At 47.2% G+C, this 18,255-nt stretch overlaps 1 protein-coding gene across 1 annotated transcript in view; it reads right to left on the bottom strand.

The window, feature by feature from the left end:
- Positions 1-17,264: 17,264 nt before the first annotated feature.
- KHDRBS3 (KH RNA binding domain containing, signal transduction associated 3) overlaps positions 17,265-18,255 on the bottom strand; it is a 156,342-nt gene continuing 155,351 nt past the window's right edge. Inside the window, exon 11 of the transcript XR_014773343.1 lies at positions 17,265-17,536. The gene's annotated coding sequence lies outside the window, so the exon portion shown is untranslated. The remainder of the gene's footprint in view (positions 17,537-18,255) is intronic.

Here is an 18,255-nt window from a genome sequence, read left to right as displayed (position 1 = left end):
AGCCTAATGAAGCCCATGTGTCTTCATAAGCTGAGACTGGAAAAGTGGCTACAGATAGAGCCTGGGGAGGGGGGCATGGTTGTGTAGCTCCTTTGCTGGGCACCGAGCATACACTGAGCTGGGCCTTTGGTAAGGAATGTCGTATGCAGTCTTCCAGTGCATAATCAACCAGGGAGAGTGGGAGTGTGGGGTGATAGGGAAATACAGAGATGGGGGGATGGGATATGAATCTGAATCTAAGATCCCCACATCTTCCTTGTATGAAAAAGGATGTTATGCTTGACACATAGCATAATCATGATCATGTGAAGAAATTCAAAGACACTCTTAGGTCAGTGCTTGGTTTATAGTCAGGGATTTAACTGACTTAACAATCAACACAAGGCTAACACAGGCTTTGGGCACACACATCTCTCCCTTGCGTGTACTTTTTCTCTCCATTCAGTTATCAAGGCAGATGTTGGATATGATCGTGTGAGCTTTGACATTTGGTTCTCCCATCAATCTTGCAAGGAAACAGAATTAGTAACACATGAATCATGAAAAGACAAGCTCAAAAGTGTGAGGTGATCTCCCCAACTGTGCTGTGGTAGATACACCTATGGGGACAACTGAAGCATCATTCATGAGCGGCTAAGGCTGAGGATCAACAGTAAGAAACAGGCTCATTTTCGATATGCAGACAATGTACTTCAGCAAAAGAATTACTACTACCACCATTCCACCATATTAGCGACATCCCAGATGCTATCGTCTAAATACAGCCTTAGGCACATTTATGATTAGAGCGCAAGGAAACTTCAGGTCCTGTCCACATGTGCAATGGGAATCATAAGTGATCTCATACCCAACTTCATAAAAATCACCAGTGAGATGCTGTGGAGGGTCATCGGTCTTTGGGCCTTATGGTACCTTTGTTTCTGTAGGTTGCAAGCCAACCTCATCAGGACAAGCCCCACAAATGCACTTCAGTGACAGTGGCTCTGCTCTTCTCTACTCTGGAGCAGTTACCCTGCCTCGTCTGCTCCGCTGCTATTTTAGAGTGCAGTGCAGCTCTCCCTGGGAGCATGCAGCCTTTGTCTATGAGAAAGCCAGCAGGAATTTCCCTGCACTGGGCCGATTCTTGTGTTTCTTTCCTGCTTTCGGTCTCTAGGCGATTTTGAGAAGTCTGAAGCTAGTTTCAACACGATGATGCTAGAGGCAGGCATACTTGAGTCCTGAGCCATTGTTCAGGACACTGCAGTTTGGAGGAGGGGAAACAACAATATCACACTTCTAATAACTGGTTTATAAGTCAGCACCAGCCCCCTGTTCATATTCATATTTTCTCTCCCCATCTGTCTGTCCTTCCATCTTTCCCTCTCCAAAAATTCATCCTTAGCAGTATCCCAGATGCTATTGTCTAAATGCAGCCTTAGGCACATTTATGATTAGAGCTCAAGGTCCTGTCCACATGTGCAATGTGCAGAAGTAACCGCTGCTGAGTACTCTAATATACCTTCCACCTAAGACTCTCTTTGACCCTGGACCAGCAACATCAATCCTATCAGGCTCACTAAAACTGAAGTACTGGAGTGTGCCCAGCATCCTGTTATGACAAGCTCAGGTGATGCTGATCCACCTGAATTTGGGGATGCATTTGCTGCCAGAAGTGATTATTGTGTTTCAATCTGGTGACATAGTAGCTTAAGTTGTCATCCTACAGGAGAAGAGGTGTGTTTGGGTTCATGGTCTCAGAGGGATCACTCTATAGTTGCTTGGTTCTGTTGCTCAAGTCTGTGTTTAGGCAGAGAACCTCTGGAGGAAGCTTAGGGTGGATCATCTTATAGCAGGTAGGCTGCAGAGATGGGGCATTCCTCCAGTGATCTCTATCTCTCCCATCATGTTCCCTCTCGTAAAATCCTGCAATCTCTAAACAGCACTGCTTACCAGTGATGACTAAAATCTTCAGCATATGGCCTTTGAGGGATACTACAATGTAGAGGAATTTTAATCTAGCAACATGTCTGCTCTGGTCATATCCAAAGGCCTTCCAGGTCTGTGTGATTGGCTGGAGTGCAGACAGACCCTTAGTACACACTTTTAAAGCCAGATAATGACACCTTATTGAGGGACAGACAAAATGACAAGTCAGAGAAAGATTTGACAGAGTAAGGTACACTAAACTCTCAGGAAAACATCACAGAAAAGAGAGACTATTTAAGAGAGTGCAAGAAGAGGCAGTTGAGTTGAGTTGAGAATAGTCAGTTGGCAGTGAGTTGAGAATTGAGAGACAGTGCAGTGGAGTTGAGCTCTTGCAGGTCAGTGCAGATCAGCAGAGGCAGTTGATGCCAGAGAATAAGAAGGAGCCAGACGATTAGAACAAATTTCCAGAGTTAGTTTGAGGTCAAGCAGAGCAATTCAGTCAAAAGGTGAGAATTTAATCAGTCAGCTTGGAGAGGAGTTTGAGTCATAACAGCTGAGTTGAACCAGTCAGCCAGAGTTCAGAAAGAGCTAGAAAGCATGTGTTTATTCAGCAGTAAGCCTCTGAGGTAACAATTATATCTGGAGAATAGAAATACTTTTATGCTAAAACCTAAAGCATAACACATGCCTGGTGGTCCTCACTTACCTGTGGCTTCTCCTGAAGCTGAGCTTAATGTGTTTCCCAGCATCCCACCACCTCTCTGCTTGCTGACTCTAAACTTCAGTGTCAACCAGGGGTTGATAGCATGTATTGGGGTTCATACTCTTATGCCTGTCCATGCAGCCGTGGCAGGAATTTACTCTCTGTAGCTTTGCCTTACCCTCACAGCCCTGTTAGTTTGTAAGCAATGTTAGTGGTTTATCCATAGTGCTTGATCTTTGCCTAGGCCAACTAAATATCAGGCACACATGGCTAACCTGGATATGACTTCTTTGAGACACAGAGGCAATCTGGAGATGGAAACCACCTACTAAGGGCTACAGAGAAGTCAAACAAAAGAAGCAAGATTTCTTGACTGGGGTGAGGCTCCATTAATCTGGATAATATTGTGGGAGCTAAGACCTGCCTGCCTGCCTGCACTGAGATGCTCATCTCTGTTATGAAATGTTGGCAGGTCCCTTAAACTCACCAAGGTTCTGTTTCCTCGTTGGAAGAAGCATACTGTAAATTCCACCACCCCCAGAGGGATACTCATTCCCAGGAATCAATGAATGATCAAACATCAGACATTTGTCCCAATCTTGGCCAAAATTCAGTGTTCTCTGGACAAGCAACATCTGACACCCACACTATGAACAGGAGATATTAATTTGTTTGAACCTATTTTTTTTTTGAGTAGCCATGAGCAGGATCAGTGAAGTAACTGTCAGCATCAGGGGCTTGGCCAGTGGTCTGCACAGCATGAGAGAGAACACATTCACTGTCACTGAATAGTTTCGAGCTCCCCCCGAAAACACACCGAGGAGTCAGCATGGAGGAGTTCCAGCACAGCTAGACTGGTTATTGTGTTAACTCTTCAGCTATAAACGGCTGGCCCGATCCCAGTCCTGCTGAATAGAAAGCCTTCCAGACCAGAGCCCAGGATGTGCCTCGGAGTACCCTGCACAGCTGGCTGTGTTGTAGTGCCAGCATGGAAAACTCTAGCAGTGTGCTGGGCTAGGACCTGGATCTGGAGTGAGGGTGTGAAATTCTGTCTCCAGGGGGCTTCATTAGACTTTCAATTTTAACACTCCCTCCCCCTGCCATCTGCCCAGCACCTCACCTTTTACAAGAGGGGTTTCTGCCTACCCCAAGGTCATATGATGAAGGAATATCAAGTGCTTGGCACAAAAGCAGCCTTACAAAGCCTCCCTCTTTCTCCTCCTCTACCTATCAGGGGCATTGGAGGCATCCATTCTTGACACCTTGTCACCAGAGTCACCAGAAAAGCGTGTGTTGGAAACTGGTCTTCCCTGCATCTCCCCCGAGGTCACTCTGGGATGAGGGGGTGGGGGTCCCCGCCATCCTCTTGGGCCATTCCACACCTCTCCTCCTCTCATGATGCTCATGGAGCTCAGAGGCCTTAGGTCTCAGAATCCACCATCTACTCCTCCCACAGCCTCCTGTCTGCCTCCGTCTGCCTCTGCCTGCGGAGATGCTCCCAAGGCTGGTCTCAATTATCTTAACAAGGCAGACAAATCTACAAACTGCAGTATGTAAAGTACTAGCAGTCACCTGTTCTCTGGGGCTTGTATCCCTACAGCCCACCATGATAATTGAGAAGTGCTGGGCTAAACAGCTAACGCCTGCTGGAGAGCATCCTCCTTAGTAAATCGCAAGCCTCTGAAGGCAGCTGCAGGCATGGCACTGATGGCCAGCAGTAAAGGGGGCAGGGCCCAGGGACCCTGAGTGGAAGCATCCAGGTGAGAGTAACATTCACCCCTCCTGTGTTACCTCCAGGTAGCTTGGAGCTAGATTAATAGCTCAGAGGCAGAAACAACCTCAGCCTAAGTGCTGTGTATGCAGATATTTTTTTTCCTCTTTAAAATGATCTTTATTTTACAGAGTGTTTTTTTGTTGTTGTTTCTTTTATATGGGTTTTAATATTGTAAGACTTCTCAAGTCCTTTCTAAGGAGAAGACAGAATATAAATGATAAATGAATAAACATATAAATAAATAAAGAAGATATAAGCGTCTTTTCCAAAGCAATTTTTCATTTCTTCTTCCTGTCTGTCACTCAAGAGAAACACCCTGACTGTTGTCAGGCCCCTTTCATGCCCTTGTTCACCCCTGTATAGGAAGCTGTCTCACCAGGCCCTGGCATACAAATGTTGTAGATATGCCTCAGCAGACACATTAGATGAAAGGGGGCTCTGAGTTAGCAATGAGACTGTCCCAAAGGATGTGGCCCTCATAATGGGGTGTTGACAGAAGGATTAGATGTGGTAGAGACTCCAGGGTCCCCAAGTCTGTGCTCTACAAATCTTGATCAGCCCTCAGACATGCCCAAAGTCAAGAGAAGCTAGAGACCAGTGTGACTTGGGTAGAACGTGAAAAATGACATCGGGAAGGAGACAAGAGGCCTTAGGAGGTTTTGCTTTGTCTCCCACCAGGGTTTTCCTGGGTGGGTCACAAGTGAGGCCATCTCTTGTCAATATGGAAGGGAGGGAACTTAAAGACAGGGCTGACAGTGGGGGAGAGGGGACCATGAGGGAGTAGAGGGACTGGAGGAAAGTGGCTCAAAGCCCTGTATCAGTGTACGACAAAGGATGCTGTCATACCATCCCCCCCCCCCCATACACAGAATTCAGTCAACTCTGTGCCTTTGGCTTTGATCGTGACTCTTCATGAAAATTCTTGAGCACACCCTGGAGTCTTACTGAAACGTTTGGCATTCTGTTTAGCAGTAGTGATTTCCCAAATGTGGAGCTAAGTACTAAGACACCCTCTACTCATAAGCAGGGAACTCCATGAAGGACCCTCCCAGAAAGCTGCGAGGCCTTTATCTGACATTACATTGGTCCCCAAGCTTGTATCGGGGGTCTCAGAGCAGGGTGGGTCCCGTAAAGTGCACTGCTTCTTGCAGGCTTGGGTCTTCCAGGGTTTGGAGAGGGGGTGTATCTAGAGTGAGTTCTAGAGCACAAGTTCCACACGTGTGGGTGGCCCCAGTTTTGCCAGCTGTTCCCACTGGTAAGATTTCTTAGAAAAGGACACAGGCTGGAAGCCCCCCTCCCAGCCTGTGCAAACCTGCATCTCTTCATAGCTTCTGAGTGGTCAGGCAGGTGATGCAAAAACTGCAGTTCTCCATGTTCAAGGTCAGAACTGACTAAAAGCTTTGGAGTCGATGCTGTGGGGATCAATGCAGCATCTTCCACTGCAGTGGTTGTTGGTGTTCAAACAGTAGCCATTTTCTATTTCTTTCCAACAAGGGACTATTTCATGAAGATTACACACCCCTGTAAAAAACTACACTGTTGAGCCTCCCTTACAGCCAAGAGCGGTTGTTGTGCATAGCTCAAGAAGAAATGAAACAAAATGTCAGACTTCTAAGAAGACTACATATGGGCAGCTAGCTGGCTTTGCAGGGATGGGCCAGGCAAAGGAGGCAGAAGCAATGGCCAGGACTCTAGCATCGATCCTAGCCCATGAAGTAATTTACCAAGATGAACAATCTCATTGTGACTGATGATCTGTCACACTACCTTTGTTGTAGCTGACTGTTCACCACCAGCCCATCTCCAAGGCTTTCCCACCTGCTCTTCCATGTGACCCTTATATGACTCCGAACTCACTCTTTCATAGCTCATTCTACACATAAGATTGCAGAGGCTCCCAAAGGTGACATGGCCTCTGAGGCACTAGGGCTCATCTTGAATTGGACTTGTTCTTGAGGTTGAGCCATCTCAGTGTCAACTTTGTTCTCCTCCTCCTGAGGGACATAAGGTACAGGGGACAAGTGCTTTGTGCCAAGACTATCCCTGGGCCAAAAGAAGACTTGCTTTGCAATCTGGTCAGATCCAGTTTTGATCCACAGCTGCTAGGGGGCCAGGTTAGATGCCTACTTCATGACCCCTGCCATGACTACCCACCTTCCCTTGGCCTCATAGTAGGACTCTGTGCCCAGCAAAGCTGACCACTGCATCTAGGAGAACCACAGCTTCACAGACCTGTACTGTTATTGTTTATCCCTCATAGGCATCCTTCACTTGACCATATGGCCTGAGGCTACAGTCAAGTAGCAAGGTGTGCCCTTCCAGCACAGTTGCTACAGCGCTGCAGCACAGCCAATGATGGCAGGAGCTGTTGATGCTCTGGCCTATACTTCCCAGGCCTCTCACTGACCACAGGGCAAATTTTAGGTCCTGGGCATAGTAAGGGGCCTGACCAATCCTGGCCCTCCCCTGTTCTACAGTGTGAGTACTACCATTTCACTACACACACTTGCTCTTCACCAGGCACAGTTCCCTCTGCTTGCTGCTTGGATGGTGTTTCCATCTTCCCTACTCTCCTCCACCTGCCAGCTGGAGCTCAGGTCTCGCCTCTAAGATAGTTTCTCTTCCTGCCTGCCCCCATTTTATACTTCCTATAACCCTGAAAAAATCCTTCCCTGCGGGCTGATGGAGTGTTTCTGTGTTCCTCTGCACACTCTGAAGGAAAATAAGCTTTTTAATCACTTTCTTTTTCTTTTTCTTTTCGTTTCTTTTTTCTTTTTTTTTCTTTTTTTTTTTTTTCTTTTTTTTTGCCACCTTGACTATTGAACTGCTCAAGGGCCTGTTTCAGGCACATGGCCACTAATCTCACCCTCTGGCTATATGTCATTTCTTTAACCTCAGTAACCTTTCCACCACTTTTTTTCTTTCTCTTCTATCCTTCTGCATTATGATATACATTGCCAGAAAGCATACTAAATCCTTTAGTGGAGGTGGGGGGATGGTGAACACCAAACACAGAATTCAGTCAGTTAAAATCATAAAAGTCCACCAACTTCTATGAATTCAATTACACCACTAATAAGGGCAATAAATTTCTCTTGAGAGGCAATGAGACAGCATGCCTTTTTCCCACCCATGTAAAATGTTGTTGGTATTTTAGGGAAATGAAAAATAAATTGCCTTGCCTTCTCCCTACCATTTATCTCCTGCTGATGTTCCTCTTCAGCAGCCTTAAAAAAAAAATCTATCTGCAAATCCAGGTCAGAAAATTAGGAGTGACAGATTGCAGAGTGCACTCAGACTTTGCAGCTCATACACAGCAAAAGCAGGGTCATCAAGGCAGGACAGCCCAGCTCTGAATGGGCCTCTTCCCTATATATCCAGGGCTACCGACACCTCACAGATGTATGCACTTGTTTCCACTGCTGCTAAGCCTAGGTCAACACAGGACAGACCACTATCCAACTCAGCACGTTAGAAGTTCAGTATGAGTCTCACGAACTACAATCCAGGTGTGAGGAGTGTTATGTTGCTTTCTAGAGTCCATCCTGCCATTCCCAGCTTCTGACATTCTCCTTGGTTTAGGGTACCTTCCTCTACCAATACATCTCCTCATGGCTCCTCTCTCTGACACTGATATCTTCTTATAAAGATGCTTGCGATTACATTGGGCCCCAAGGTCCCCCAATGTCTGCCTCCCCAGAGTCAGTGGCTTTTTGTGGGGTTGCTGGGAATCAAACTCAAGTCTTCATTCTTGGGAAGCAAACACTGTACTGACTGAACTATCTCCCTAAGGCCCAGTTCCTTAGCTTTTTGGTAATATTTACTATAATTCCAATATACCCCAGCAAACAAGGTTGGCTCAAGTGGCTCCATAAGGGAACAGAGTCCAGGCCTCCACCCTGTAAGATTCTCCTAATTGCTGGTCTTAGTGCAGATCTTCATATGACATCAATTCTTCTTCAGGAAAGGGAGGCTGCAGACCCCCCTGATCTGCCTGTCCCCTGCCTCACACTTCCTCCTGTCGCCCAGAATGGCTCTGTCTGTTTCTGTGAAGCATCTATTTACAAAGCAAATCACAAACAGGCATCTAAAGACAGAAAGTCATTATGGATCAGACAGGTGTCTGTATGTGTCCCGCACAGGCCAATTCTCTTCTGCTTCCCCCTTTCTTCCTGCATCTGTGCCCTCCATGTCATCCTCCTTGTCCCACTGCCATGGCTTGAGAGGATTGTGGGGCACTTTGCAGATGACATGCTGTTGAGCCTCGGATAATGCCCCATCCCTCGCTGCTCTGTGAGGGCCTTGGAGAGGTGTTCCTTCATTTATTCCTGTTTCCCACTAAGCCAATACTGTCATTCCAACTTGGCCGCTGAGGGAAATTTCAGCTTGGAGGACTATGGAGCTGGCCCCGAAGCATAGGTCCAGGATGTGGTGAGCTGTGTCCATGTCCCCAAAGGATACCATCGCTGGTGGTGAGTGCTGTTGCCCAGTAACTGGAAGAACAGCAGAGAAGTGTTGGGTCCAGGCCTGCCCTATCCCAGTCCCGAGGCAGTGTTGTTGCCTCAGGGGCATTTCTGAGCTGAGATGCAATGCCCCCACCTTATCATGCACACATGGTATGAAGCCTGCCCATGCACAGTCTGCAAGTGGGCTCTGCAGCCCCAGCCCACTCTGCAGCAGAGGCAGGACACAGTACTCAGGTCAGTGGTGACAGGGACCAGCCAATGCATATTTTACTTGTAGGTTTTGCCTAACTAATTGCTAAACGTGAAGTCCGCTGTGGCCCCCACTCGTCACCTTGGCTTGTCCCTTCACAGCTGTCCTTACTCTACAGTCATGTGCTTAGAAAATGGAGCGTGTGAGTTTTGTCAGCTAATTGGATTCCCTCTTCTGCAAAGTAGTGAAAATAAGGCTTCAGTGCTTGAACATGGGGCATCAGATCCCAAACCAAATGCAGACACACCCAGACAGTTTCCAGTAAATGTGGAAACTGGGCCTCGTGGAGCTAACGGAGGATGGGAATCCACTCCTTGACACACTGCCCACAGCACCCCTGAAACTGACTGCCACAGAAGGCAGCCTACTGATGCAGGTCACTGACTCATGGAGGGAAATTGGAAACCCAGATGTCCCCGTGGACTAGGGAGGCAAACGGAAATGAACTTCAGCACTGTGTGAGCCAAAGGCAACGTGGCCATGGCCACATGGAAGGCAAACATAAGCACCTTGTTTAATCTCTGCTTAATAGGGGAGAACAGCTTGCCGAAGTGTCTACAACTTGACCTCAGTTGTTCAGTGTAATAGATTTGTAGAGCAAAGACCTGGGGAAGGAGCACTGTGTGGTACGACTACACCCTTGGGTGCAAGTTGAAGAAGTTAAAGGCTACAAGGAATGGCTCTCCTCAGTCCAGCCTGGATGGTCTCAGGAGTGATCAGCACGGTGTTTCTTAAGATGAAATAGCATGTAGATTCTATTGTTGTTATTCTGTTAAAACAGTGTGTTCCTCACAGACAAACACAGACAAAGAGGGATCTAGGTGAAACTTTCCTGGAAATTTCTTAGATGATGCTGTTCCTTCTTCCTTCTCACACTATACACAGCACTATGGCTAGAGACCAGAGGAAGCAGGGCTCTGCTGCCTGGCTTTGCCATCCTGTTGTCCTGTTTGGAAGCTTTGCAATTCTCTGTCTGTCTCTGCCTCTATCTCTCTCTCTTTCTCTCTGTCTGTCTATGTCTCCCTCTCTCTCTCTCTCTCCCTCTGTTTCTCTCTATGTGTCTGTCTGTCTGTCTGTCTGTCTGTCTCTCTCTCTCTTTCTGTGTGTGTGTCTGTGTGCATATATATGTGTGTGTGATGAATACATGTACAGAGGATAGGGGCCACGTTCTGTGTGGAAGCCAGGATCCAATCCTGGCAGCAGCAGCAGCAGAAGAGGCTCTTTGGCTCCACTGGTGCTTGGCTCCAGCTGCCTTAATACCTGAGACTGGGCCCAGCTGCTGTTTGGCTCCTGATGAGGCTAGGATCCCAGAGGAATGAAGAAAGGCAGAAGAGCCAGAGCCCCAGTCAGCAGGGGCACAGGGAGTCAGCCAAGGAAATTGAGACCAAATCTCAGCAAGAATGGGGAGGTTTATGCCATGAGTCATGTGGTACAAGTGTGGTGACATGAGCAGTGGTCACCCTCCTCTACCATTGGAGGCTGCTGCTTTAGAGGACACACAGCTAAATGGACCCATGTCATGCCAGAGTTGAATTGCAGCTGGACCACTCTCTTGGCTAGGTGACTTGGGGAGATACCAAGGACCAGCAGATACAGGGAGAGAGTGGCCATTTCTAAAAAGGCAAGGTTTCCCAGCCTCCCAAAGGGCCTTGGAGGGAGCACTGTTAAGGTCACCTTGTACCTCTGCAGAATGGCACTTGGACACTTTCCCCATCCTTCTTTCCGTAGAATCGTCTTTCCAGGCAGCTTGCGAAAATATGTTTTTAATTTATGTGAGTTGCTGTCCTACTTCCCCATCCTTTGATGTATCACCATGAAGAACCTAAGTGCCAGAAATGCCTCCTGTATAGAACATGACCTGACTTTCAAGCCAGTAGGCCAGTGGATAGCCAACTCTCCAGGCATGCTGACTATTTCGGAAGCCATTGTAAGCAGAACCAGCACTGGCCCAGGGAGTATGGAGGTGGGAGCTGGAAGGAATTCAGTGAAGAGGAACCAGTGGCCATTGTTGAATCTGAAACCACCTCCAGTTTTTAAAGTCAACTGCATGACTCTAAAATGCACCCAACTTGCACTGCGGTTGAGAACATTTCCCCCCTGCAAAACACACACAATAGGGTCAATTTGGTCCCATCTCAGCATCATTTCTATGTTAGGCCACTGGGGACTCAAGACAAGGATACTGGTGCACAAGTCTGTTCTTCAAGTTCAGGACACACACACACACACACACACACACACACACACACACACACACACTTTGTGTGGCTCTGTGGAAAGGCGCTCCAATTCAGTGGGCTCCAGTGTATAACAAGCACAAATTCCTCTGCTTACTATAGTCTGCAGTTAGAAAGCCCCCACCATTAATCTACTAAATATGGATGCTGGGATGCTGTGACCAGTGTCCACCAGATGCTAGGCTAGGGGTAAGGAAAAAGCATAGAAAGTGCCCCTGGCAAAGATAACTTACTTAGTAATGATGTCACACTCTTGGGAAAGAGGCTGGAAGAAAGGCAAAGAGTTTCTGATGGTGTAAACTGTAGGGGGGAAGGGTGCAAACTGCAGAGGAAGAGAAACCCCCAAAGACTAAGACAGGAGTAAAGTGTGTGGTTTGACTAGTGTTGAGCTCAATGCAGGCTAACTTACAGAGTTCAGTAGGGAGACTGAAGAGCCATTGGGAGAAAGTTGGCTCAGAAAGGAGAGGGTTCTCGGGGCCTACGGAGCTTGACCTTTACCTTAGAGACAATTAAACCGCATCAAAGAGCTTAGTGTGGAGATGGTTAGATATCCGGGAAGGCTAGTCTAAAGCCAGGTAAGGAGACATGATACAAGGTAAAGGCTAGAGACCTGGAGAAACATGGAGAGATGCTCCCAACGGGGCTAGCTTACAGAAATAGCATAGCTTCCAGCCAGAGCCCTGAGGCTGGCTAAACTCGCTGGCTTTATGTTTCCACTTGACACAAGCTAGAGCCACCAGAGAGGAAGGAGCCTCAGTTGAGGAAATGCCTCCATGAGATCCAGCTATAAGACACTTTCTCAATCAATGGAGGAAGGCCCAGCCCATTGTGGGTGGTGCCATCCCTGCGCTGGCAGTCCTGAGTTCTAAAGCAGACTGAGCAAGCCATGTGAAGTGGGTCCATGAGCAAGACTCCTCCATGGCTTCTGCATCAGCGCCTGCCTCTAGTAGCCTGCCCTGCTTGAGTTCCAATCCTAACTTCCTTTGGCGATGAATAGCAGTGTGGAAGTGTAAGATGAACAAACCCTTTCCTTCCCAACTTGCTTTATGGTCATGTTTTGTCTTGTTTGTCTGCTTGTGTTTTATGTTACAGTGGTATGGGAGAAGTACTGCCCTAAGTGATAGTTAATACAGACACAGTTCTCACTGTGCCTCAGGGCTTACTGAACAAGTGTGTCACCATTTTCTCACAGCCCCCATGAGACAGGCTTTGCTGTCCCATCTTGAGAATAAAGGTGATAAACGCATATGCAATGAGACCTGCCAGTTGGAAGCCAGCTTACAGATGGCACCAGTTGTCTCGTCCCCTGGTTCATAACCTTATGCTATGATCTCCAACCAGGGTGGCTTTTGACCAATAGCATGTACCACAGGTGATGCAATGGCACTTTTGAAGATAGGGTTGAAATGTCGGTGGCTTCTCGGTTTCCTTCTCTCAAAGGCTCGCTCTTGAACTAGCTGTGTTGGAAGAAGCTGCCACCAGGTTGTGAGGGTTCCGAGGCAGGCTGTGGCAGGATCCGTGTGCCAAAGAATGGAAGATGTGGGTAACACAGCCTTGTTGAGTTGTCTCAGAGACCCACTAAACCTCCTGAGCTCTGGGACAGAAGTCCCAGTTCCCAACCTCCGGAGAGAGGATCATAAATTATTGTACCATTTACTTCTGAAATTATTCCCCAGTGTTAGTAACTCATACACCAGGCCTTAATTCCAGTGAGGACAATGGGCCACCAGAGGCCCTCTCTGAGGTCTTCAAGCGAGTGGTGCATGTTGAAGATAGGCATTTAGGGGCAGGGGTAGCAATAAAAGGCTGGGCTTTGTGGGTAGAATGGAAGGGAACTTCTTACCCATATGGTTAGGTTTTGTCAGTATCAGGTGAAGTGGGGGACACAGTTGGCAATTAGGAAACAGCACAGAGCAAACTGCCTAGGTAGAGTGAAAATGAAGGATTGCTGTAAATCTTCACCAAGTAGGAATGTGACAAGCAGTTAGGGCCCATGAAAAACATCACTGTGCCAACGCATCTATCTGATCAGGCCAGACTGGTCACATTCAGATAATAAGAGGGAAATCTTTTGGCACAGCATCAGCGACAGCAACAGCAACTATTTTCACAACTCCAAGAGACTGTCACTTTGAACACAGAGCTTTAGGGTCTAAAGTAGTCAAATGCACTTGGAAAAAAGCCAGGAGCTGTTATTTTTAAAACCCCGGGGAGCTGCTGCGATCCTTTAAAAACCAAACAGGAGAAAGGTTATTTTCAGCCTTCCATGCTGGAGAGCCATTGATGAGAAGATGTCAGCAAGGGACCCCAGGTCTCTGAGAATTAACTCACCCAGAGAGAAGTCAAGTCACCTGCCTTGCAGATGGAGGAGCTTCTCTGCCTCCTCTATGCTGAGGAACTTCCCCTGACATCTTCCTCTTTAAAAAAAAAAAGGGGGTGGGGAGGGACAGGAGGCTGTTCTCTATCAGCAAACACTTACTAGAGGCCAGGCGGTAGACCGAGTTGGGGCACCCACCACCTGTGATTATCTATCTTGTCCTGTAGGCTGTTTTTGTTGCCAAGTTGGTGTCCCTCCAAAACTCAAACACCAGAACCTAATGCCAGTTTGGCAGCAGTGAGAAGGGAAGCATTTAGGAAGTGACTGGGTTAGGTCCTTATCTAGAGCGTAAGGCAGGTTCCCCTGGCCTTTCTCATAAAGATGTACAGAAAGAGCATGCTGACCTTGCAGCCTCCACTGTTTATAGTCAGCCTGGGGCATTTTGGGGTGAGATGTTGGAAAGACAGTCCACAAAGCCTTGAGGGACTGGCCAGTCAAGGAAGCAATGAATACTGAGCTGTGATTGGTTTCAGGTGTAGAGTTTATTCATTGCTTTTGGAGCCGGAAGTGGCTGGAGGCCTCTTCCACCCAGACTGCTGAGTTATGCTAGTGTCATTTCTTTTGTGTCATATCTATCTGGCTGGAATGACACACAAGAGACATGTAGGAAAATCCGGCCCATATGGAGATGTACACGCCATGTGAAGGGAGGTGGTGTGTGCTTGCACAGACAGGATATATAAAACTGAATTTTATGTCTACTTGGCGGCAGTAACAGTGGTGTTAGTTAAGATGCTGTGGGAAGCTGGGAGGTCCTCAGCTCCCAGCCATGGAGGGTATCAGAGGTACTGAGGGGAGGCCCTGTATTTTATCAGCTGCTGCCTAGCTCTGCAGATGCTACTGCATACACACCAGAGGCTGCCAAGAGCCAGCCCTCCCTATTCTAGTCCAGATCTAATGGTCTTCCTTACCAGCTCCTGTGTCAACAAGAAAAGTGGGAAGCCAGGACCAATATTTTCTTCTTCAAAGTAAAGTCTAAGCAGGAGCTAGAAGAGATCCTGAATACCCCAAATGTTCACACTAGTTGAAATTACTCATTCTATAAATGCCAGGGAAATCTCAAACAAGCAGCAACTGATGGTAAAGATGAACTCTGAAATTCCATGATCATTAGCTGAGCAGGAATTTAAGAAAGAGATAATAAGTAGGTAGAGGCCCACAACCACAAGGGGACATGGGAGATAAGGTGAAGATGTGCAGCTGATCGGGAAGCTGGGTGATCCTGAGGACTCTACACATGACGGGAATGTGAATTGTGAAGTCACTTGCCACACATCCAAGGCAGAAGAGGCTGAAGGCAAGGAGGCTGAAGCCTCCTCCATGTGTAGAGACCTATTGATTGATTGACACAGGGTACATTCGCTCATCTGGCTGCAGTTCTACCCCATCTCCATGCATGTACCTTTGCTGACATCCTTCTTCTTTGCTGGTATCAAGCCCAACACCGGAGCATAGACTCTGACTGTCAAGGAAGGCAACAGCTGTCTTCCATGCAGTGCTCCAAGCCTTGGTGAAGTCCTAATAGCTGACAAACTCACTCTTTTATGCTTTCTTGATCTAATCCAAGCTTTTGCTTTACTCTTAGGACCATCAATCCTGGGACTCACTCACCAACCCATCTAACGTGGGAAACAAGCCCCTTTCCTTGAGATCGTTTTGACTGGAGCACCACACCCCATTTGCTCTCAGCCTTTAGCAGCTCATCCTTGAGCCCTTGCACTTTGCTGACTTCGAGTGCTGCACAGATGCAGGGGGTCCCTTTTCAGAAGTCCATCCTCACAGCTCAGCATCAGACTCTAACAGCTCTCTGCCAGGCTTTTCTCGCCAGCTGCACTTGGTCCCTTTAAATACGCAGCTCAAACACCATGCATCACTGGCTCCTCCTATGACCAGTCTTCCCAGCTCAGGGAGACCATCCTTTTCAATGGCTTTGGACCTGAGTCTTTGCCTCATCCTGCTCATGTCTTCATCTCACCAGCAGCCCTAAGTGCTCTCCTTTCAAAATCCACCTGCAATCTGCCACCGTGCTGCATTATGTTGGCTTTCTCTTCCCTTCCAGGGTCTTTATGAGATTTAGCCACTTTTGTGGCTACCTGATGTATTGCCCTGTAATTAGCAGAGTGGGATAAGACACACTGACCATTTCACTCTTTGGTTCAACGTTTCTGCTCATCCTGGTAACAGCTCCCATGAAACTCAAAGGTTGTCCTCCGTGCTCTGTCTTCTCTCCCTAGCTTCATTTTTCTCCATTGTCTGTTTCGTTCTTCTACTTCTTACACTAGCATCCCTGCTGCCTTTTTAGCACGAGGACTACTTCAGCCTCAGGACCTTTCCACACACTAGCATGTCAGCGAATGGCCCTTGTTCACTTGCACTGGTCTGCTAAGGCACTCTTATTCTTCAAGCAGCCCGGGAGCGGCAGGGCTTTCTCTTGTTGCTATAACTCCCCCGCCACCTGATCTTCCATTTTGTGGCTGGTTGCCTGTCTCCACCAGAATGTAAGCTTTTCCACAATGGACTCCCTCTGGTTCATTCTCTGCTTTCTCTGTAGCTAGCAGCGTATAGTCGTTCTTAGTAAATACGTATGTGTTTAATGAAGGTGGTGAAGTGCCAGGCCAGAATTTATGTATCAGAAGTGCAATCGGTGACAGGACAGAGCTGAGCTGGGAGGCTCACAGCCATAGGACTTCAGTTGAGTCAGCGAGCAAGAAGGGGGTTCAGAGTCTTTCATTTATCATATTCTGCTCAGAGTCTAAGGTTTCTTTCTACTTTTCTAAATGGGCTAAGGGGTATGGTGAACTGCCACAGGCTTCCCTAGCTTGCCCACAGACCGCTGCTCTCACCAGAGCCTGCTGGCTGTAGGGTACTGCTGTGTCTTCTCTGGCACACACCTTGCAGTTCACAGAGTCAGCAGATGGAAAAATGTACATTTGATAAATATAAAGATCAGAACTTCAGGAGTAGACATGTGTGGTTTTGGAATGCATAATGAAAGGATAAGACAAAGTTAAACTATTCAAAGTTATTCTATGTTTAAACAATGTCCCAAACTCAGGGTGCCTCTAGGAAACATGGAAGGGGAGAGAGCAACACTTCAACAACGTGTGTGACTGCTCTAGAAACTCTAAGATCAGGAAGCATGCTGTGTCAGCTTCCAGAATGAAACACACGCTTCTTGGTATTATGCAATTAACATCACAGTGCACTAGCAACCGATGGAAAGAAAAGGAAAAGAGTAACACTACACAGAGACCATGACCTTTGTGCTCCATTTCAAATCGCAGGCAGCACCGAAGTCCCTGCTCAGTCCCATGTGCCCCTCCTACAGAAGCCCTTCTCCCAACCTGGGACAGGACAGGACTCTCTTGCCTAACACTCGCATTTATTGGCCCATAACTGAGATGATAAATCACTCTACATCTGCTGTCTGCGTAGATTTTTGATGTCTTGTGGGGAGCCATGGTTACACCAAGGTCTCAAGAATGCAAACTTTATAGAGCTGTACAGTGATAACTAGATTTGTCGTCTTCATCCATATTAAAATAGAAGAGATTTTGATGGGGAGCCTTTATTAGCTACATACAAACCATTCTTTTTGTTCGTTTCTGAGACAACAAAATAGAACGTTCTTTAAGATGAAGAAGAAAAAAAGACTTCTAAATTTTAAAAAGGCATACTGTTTCATAAAAACATTCCAAAAAGACAAATTTGGGACAAAACAACAATAATCAACTGGTGACTGTCAAGTTCCCGAGTGAGTTCATTCGCTGAGGAGGCACAACGGTGAGGTGACTGTCCCTAAGCAGCAGTAACAGAAGCAGTTCCTGAAAAAGAGAAAGATGAAATTCATTTGTACACATCAACAAAGCAACAATGATAACACCCGTGTCGAATGGTGAATTTCAGGCCAAAGAGCAGGTAGGCAGGGATTGAGCACACACAGGGCATGTTTGAGAGGCAGTCCAGCAGAGAATGGCTAAAGTCAAGGCAGAGAACATTTCTGGGGTAAAGACAGTGGATAGAAAGCAGCATGACTGAGCTCAGGGCACTGTGGCCTTCAGGGCTGAATTCAGAATGGTGATGCCATGTCACACCAACCATTGGAATAAACAGTGATATTCCCATGGTTCCATTCAGCACCATCCTTTCATCGTGGTCAAACATGAGCCTGCACTGCTGGGTGTTTAAACAACCCCTTTATTAATGAACACCAGACTGCTTCTTTCCATGGAAAAACTGCTAGTTCAAAAGCCAGGTGGGGTTGGAGAGATGGCTCAGAGGTTAAGAGCACTGACTGTTCTTCCAGAGGTCATGAGTTCAATTCCCAGAAACCACATGGTGGCTCACAACCATCTATAATGTGATCTGATGCCTTCTTCTGGTGTGCAGATGTACATGTAGACAGAGCACTGTATACATAATAAATAAATGTATATTAAAAAGTAAAAAGTCAGGTGATAGGCAGAAAGACCATCCCCAGCCCAGCAGCACCAGTGTGAGCATCCCTGCACCGGAGCTCAACTGCATAGACTGTGCCAGGGGA

This window comes from Acomys minous (genome assembly GCF_964271855.1).
Source record: "Acomys minous genome assembly, chromosome: 12".
Lineage (NCBI taxonomy): Eukaryota > Metazoa > Chordata > Mammalia > Rodentia > Muridae > Acomys > Acomys minous.
The sequence above is the reverse complement of the archived record's forward strand: the minus strand, read 5'-3'. Positions and strand labels throughout refer to the sequence as shown.